The sequence below is a fragment of the Otolemur garnettii genome, unplaced genomic scaffold (assembly GCF_000181295.1).
Source record: "Otolemur garnettii isolate 467f Iridium unplaced genomic scaffold, OtoGar3 scaffold00369, whole genome shotgun sequence".
Taxonomy (NCBI): Eukaryota; Metazoa; Chordata; class Mammalia; order Primates; family Galagidae; genus Otolemur; species Otolemur garnettii.
The window spans coordinates 25,415-31,783 of NW_003852764.1; the positions used below are offsets into that span (position 1 = coordinate 25,415).

At 50.1% G+C, this 6,369-nt stretch overlaps 1 pseudogene; it reads left to right on the forward strand.

The window, feature by feature from the left end:
• Nucleotides 1-4,750: 4,750 nt before the first annotated feature.
• LOC100951852 lies at nucleotides 4,751-6,172 on the forward strand (annotated as a pseudogene).
• The last annotated feature ends 197 nt before the right edge of the window (nucleotides 6,173-6,369 follow it).

Here is a 6,369-nt window from a genome sequence, read left to right on the forward strand (position 1 = left end):
GAGCTCAAGTAATCCATCCACCTTGGCCTCCCAGAGTGCTGGGATTACAGGTAGAAGCCACCATACTTGACCTTCTTATTTCAAATAATAATCAGCATACCCCAATGACCCATTACAGCATTTCCAATTCAAAAGTTAATCAATCCTCCTAAACTACTCAAGACAGGCATCTTTAGTGTGGGAAAACTACCTTTAAAAAATAAGAATGGGGGGCGGCGCCTGTGGCTCAAAGGAGTGGGGCTCCACCTGCATATACCGGAGGTGGTGGGTTCAAGCCCAGCCCCAGCCAAAAGCTGCAAAAAAAAAAATTAAAAAAAAGAATGGGAGAGATGAGGTAAAGGTCACTTAGGCCCTAAAGCAAGCAGCTGTGTCGCATCAGCCCTTGCCTAACTGACTACATGGGTTCTCCGATGTAGAAGACTCTCTACCCTAGGTAAATCTTAAAGGTGACCTAGAACGGCCTAATTATCAGGGCTGGGCAATGGTGGCTCATGCTTGTATTCCCAGCACTGTGGGAGGCTGAGGCAGGTGGATTGCCTGAGCTCACAGGTTTGAGACCAGTCTGAGCAAGAGGGAGACCCTATCTCTAAAAATAGGTGGGCGTTGTAGGGGGCGCCCATAGGCCCAGCTCCTCAGGACACTGGGGCAAGAGAATCGCTGGAGCCCAAGAGTTTGAGGTTGCTGTGAGCTAGGACACCAAAGCACTCTACTGAAGGCAACAAAGTGAGACTTGGTCTCAAAAAACTAACTACTAAACTACTACAGTTTATACCCTCCCTGATGGCCTCTCAGAGAGGGTCATGGGGGCTCAGCATGCACAGTAAGATTCTTGTTCAAGGAACAGTGGCTCACGCCTATAAATCTGGGAGGCCGACACAGATGGACAGCTTGAGCTCAGGAGTTTGAAAGCAGCCTGAGCAAGAGCGAGACCCAATCTATAAAAATAGCCAAGCGTTGTGGCAGACACCGGTAGTCCCAGCTACTCAGGAAGCTGAGGCAAGAGAATTGCTTTAGCCCAAGAGTTTGAGGTTGCTGTGAGCTATGTCGCCACAGCACCCTACCAAGGGCATCAAAATGAGACTCTGTCTCAAAAAAAGACTCTGGTTCAGGTGACCTCTGAACCATGAGGGAGACCTGACCCAGGTGGTATACAAAGAGAACCACAGCCCATAACCCTTTCTTCTCGACCCCTTGGCCTCTTTGCCTACTTGACCTGGAAATGGAGACCCATTTGCTGTCTATGCCGAATGTATCTCAAGTTATAAATTTTCTTACTTTGTAAAACTTTCTTTCTCTTTCTCAATAAACTCTCTTTTATGCTTGCCTTGCTGTGGGGTGTCTGGTCATTTTTTGACCAAGAGCGCTCTGGAACTGAGAACCCAGGTAGCTGCCTAAGACCTTGACATTTTAGGATGCAGGCAGTTGCCTTGAAACCCAACAGAGTCACCCAAGAAGCTGGATGATCAAGAGGACCAGATGAACCAAGACGGCCTTACTCATATGTCTGGCAATGACGCTACTGTTGGACAGGCACCTTGTTCCTCCTCCACGTGGCTTTCATCTTCCTATGGGCATAGTGGCCTCGGGCCAGTGTTCGGAGAGAGCAAGGCAGAAGCTGCAAGACCTCTTCAGACCTCAGCCTTTAAGTCGTTATATCATCACTTCTACCATATTCTACTGATCAAGGCCAATCTTGGGCCTGTCCAAATTCAAGGGCAGAGGAATAGACTCTGCATCTTTAGATGCAAAGAATGTCACATTACTAGTACAGGTATACAGGGATGAGAGGAATTTCACAGCCACTTCAACTACCACAAATCTAGGGTTAACATTATATTGAACTTGTTAACAAAGGAATAAGCAAAAACAAAAGAAGCCAACACAAAGAGTGCTTTTAGAGAGGAAAGTCCTTTTTTTTTGAGACAGAGCCTCAAGCTGTCACCCTGGGTAGAGTGCCATGGCATCCAGCTCACAGCAACCTCCAACTCCTGGGCTCAAGTGAGTCTCCTGCCTCAGCCTCCCAAGTAGCTGGGACCACAGGCACCCGCCGCAACACCGGCTCTTGCCTCAGCCTCCCAAGTAGCTGGGACCACAGGCACCCACCGCAACACCGGCTCTTTTTTTTTTGGTTGCAGCCATCATTGTTGTTTGGTGGGCCTGGGCTGGATTCGAAGCCACCACCTTAGGTGTATGTGGCTAGCGCCTTAGCCACTTGAGCCACAGGCGCTGAGCCAGAGAGGAGTCTTATTGGAAAAAAGGGGGTGGTGGTGTGGTGGTATTCGTATTGCAAGATTAGGTTCCAGGAAGAAATACCTGGGTAAAGATTGTTAGGCTAATCAGGAAGCAGGTTAAAGATTGTTAGACTGCAAAACTCTCATGACTTCATTAATTGGCTTAATTTCTAATTTCACAAACAAGGCTGTGAATCAGATATGTCACCAATTAACTTCAACATTAAAAAATAAAATTCCACTTTTATCAACAAATTGCTCAAGTTGTTATCAGTATCTGGACAATGTCACTTGGCTTTTCTTCAGTTTTTAGACTTTTCTCTTCTTAACTCATATCCTTTTTGACATCCTCAGTCACTAGACACATCCTTGCTTCCTGGATAAACGCACCATTATAAAAATAAAATGTCTATTGAGTACCTAATATACACAATTAAATCTTTCCTACCAAGCAACCCTGTTTGTAATTTTTTTTTTTACTCTAGTGCTGCACAGATATATTTAACAGTATACATCCCAATCTGAATCATAATTTCCTTGCCTTTCTAGCTTTTTTCTTGGTCTGTTTTAATTTAGAGACAGGGCCTCATTATGTTGCTCAGGCTGGAGAGCAGTGGCTGTTCACAGGGGTGATCCCACTACTGACCAACATGGGAGTTTCACCCTCTCCATTTCCAATCTGAGCCAGTTCATTCTCCTTAGGCAACCCGGTGGTCCCCTACTCCCAGAAGTTCACCATATTGATGCCAAACTTAGTGCATGAGAACTTAGAGTCCAGAACTCCTGAGCTCAAGTGATCGTCCTGCCTCAGCCTCCCAAGTAGCTGGGGCCACAGGCACAGACAGCTAACCCAGTTTTCAGTGGTTGTCACGGCACTACATCACACACAGTGGTTATGTCTGTTAGGATCCTCCAAGAAGCAAGCAATGGAAAAACCACATTTATTGATTTACATTATAATGGGAGTGTTTTGCTTAACAAAATACATCCAGTGATAGATCAGACTTCAGCTGACACCTGATAATTCAACTCAGCCACCTTTCTTTCCAACTTTCTTTGCATTCTCTAAAATTGGCTTCAAACAAAGGTTGCCTCCTACTGTGGTCAAAAGACAGCTGACCAGAGCTCCAGGGCTATATCCTGTGTTTCTTTCCTGTGGCATCCTCAAACTACAGCCTGCGGGCCTAGGACAATTATCCGGCCCCCCGGGTGTTTTTGTCTCAGCTTCCAGTCCTGCTTAGCAGCCGACTAGTCCCGGGGCCTGCACTCTGGCCCTACAACAGTCTGAGGGACAGTGAACTGGCCCCTTGTTTAAAAAGTTTGAGGACCCCTGTAAGAAGCACCCTCTTTCCCAGAATATACCAGCAACTCATTACCTCTCAGTGGCCCAAATCTGGTCATGTGCACATTCTTAAGCTAATCCTCAAGTCCTGGGTAATGAAGTTTGTTCTTGCTTTTACCTTAAGCTCATCAGCCACCACACCTGAGTCTGTGAGTGGGTTCAATCCCAACCTAAACTGGCTGGTTTTGCTCAAAGAAACCTAGCAGGCTGATGCCAATGCTAGGCAGTAACTAATAATATTCTATTAGAATGACATCACTTTATTTTTTTTTACTTTTTTAATTTTTTTGAGACAGAGTCTCACTATGTTACCCTCAGTAGAGTGCTAGAGGTTGTGGCATCACAGCTCACAGCAACCTCAAACTCCTGGGCTTAAGCGATTCTCTTGCCTCAGCCTCCCAAGTGCTGGGACTACAGGTGCCACAATGTCCAGCTATTTTTTTGTGGTTGTTGTTGTTGTCATTGTTGTTTTGCAGGTCTGGGCCGGGCTGGGACCCGCCAGCCTGATATATATGGCTGGTGCCCTACCCACTGAGCTACAGGCCGGGAGCCAGAATGACATCACTTTAAACAGTGAGATTCTGTAGGATGTTCTTTCATTTATTTATTTATTTATTTATTTTTGAGACAGAGTCTCACCTGTTATCCTTGGTAGAGAACTGTAGCATCACAGCTCACAGAAACCTCAAACTCCTGGGCTTAAGCCATTCTCTTGCCTCAGCCTCCCAAGTAGCTGGGATTATAGGCACCTGCCACAATGCTGTAGGATGTATTTCTATCTTTAATGACATATTAGAACAAAAAATTAAAATGCAGTTGACCCTCAAATAGCATGAATTTGAGCTGCATGGGCACACTTATGCATAGATCTTGTTTTTTTTTTTCCCCCCCCCAATAAATACAGTATATTAAGGTCCCCAGCGGCTGCCAGCCCTGAAAGACTCAGCGCCAGAGCCAGACAAACACCAGCTCTGAGATCGGCCACCAGTCCTGCCGACCAGCGGAGCCTACCCAGGCGGGGAAAGCAGCCACGCCAGCTCAGTGCTTGGATCTCTGGGGACCCAGCCCTATGATCTCCTCGAGACTTCCCTGTCCACCCACTGGACTTGGACTTCAGATCTGAACCCAGACTCATCTGCTACCTGTTTGGGACTCTCCTCCTCACCCGTCTGGCAAGATGCCGATCCTCAAGCAGCTGGTTCCAGCACGGTGCACTCCAAGCGCCATTCCCGCATGGACCTCACAGCCGAGATGATCAGTGCCCAGCTGGGTGACTTCCTCCACACCATGCATGTGCGCCGGGCAGGAGACGCCTTTGGGGACACCTCTTTCCTCAATAGCAAGGCTGGTGAGCTGGACGGGGCGTCCGTGGACAAACAGGCCTCCTCATCTTCCAAACGCAGCCTCCCATCCCGGAAGTTCCGGGGCAGCAATCGGTCACAGTTGGTGACAAGAGGGAATCGGGGGGTGGCGCCCGTGGCTCAAAGGAGTAGGGCGACGGCCCCATATACCGGAGGTGGTCGATTCAAACCCAGTACCTGCCAAAAACTGAAAAAAAAAAAAAAAAAGAGGGGATCGGGGGCAGAGGGACATGCTGGGCTCCCTGTGGGACTCGGCCATCTTCGTCAAGAATGCCGTGTTTTGGCTCAGCACCTATAGCTCAACCGGCTAAGGCACCAGCCACGTACACCTAAGGTGGCGGGTTCGAATCCCCAGCCCGGACCCGCCAAACAACAATGATGGCTGCAACCAAAAAATAGCCGGGTGTTGTGGCGGGCGCCTGTGGTCCCAGCTACTTGGGAGGCTGAGGCAGGAGACTCGCTTGAGCCCAGGAGTTGGAGGTTGCTGTGAGCTGTGATGCCACAGCACTCTACCCAGGGGGACAGCTTGAGGCTCTGTCTAAAAAAAAAAAAAGAATGCCGTGTTTTGCCCCAGCACAGAAAAGGAGGCTGCAGAGAAGGTCTCCGGCAAGAGCCTGTCCAGTCCGGTGAAGAAGGCTGCCACTGGGGAGGGCGGCGACGAGGAGGCAGGTGTCCAGGCGGAACTGGCCACGGGCCCCCACTCCCTCGACCCCCTTCACGACAAGCAGGCCTTTGGCGGCCTGACGGATCTGCCCTTCACGCCCAGGGCCAGCTATGGGCTGAAGCACTCGGAGTCCATCATGTCCTTCCACATCGACCTGGGGCCCTCCATGCTGGGCGATGTGCTCAGTCAGCACCATGGACAAGGAGGAGTGGCCCCCGCAGAGGAGGATGGCTGCTACCACAGCAACGCAGGCCCTGACTCTGTCACCCAGGCTCCCCTTCCTGCCTCGGCAGCTCCTCCCACGGGGAGGCAGCAAGGCAAGGCCGGCCAGGACTTGCCCTACCTTGGAGGATAAGGGGTGGGCGGCGGCCACCCCCAGCCCTAGTCAGCCCACAGTGTGGGCAGCCACACCACTGGGGACAGCAGCTCCCTGTCCAGCTACACCTCGGGGGTCCTGGAATAATGCAGCCCTACCTTTCGGGGCCCAGACAGAGCTCCGGCAGCTCTTGCCAGGCAGCAGGACAAGGAATTCTTCATGGATGAGGAGGAGGAAGAGGGGGAGATCCGAGTGTGAGGCCAGGGCTCCAAGGGTTGGCTGCATCTTCTCCCTGCCCCCACTCACTCTGACCTTTGACCTTATAATGCAGGGGCAGCCAAGAGCCTTGTGCATCAGGCCACAGACCCTGGACTTTGTGGTTAAGGGAGGAAGGACAATGGCCAGATCTGAGGGCCCTCAGAGGACCCAGGGAACTTCACCATGCACATCCTACC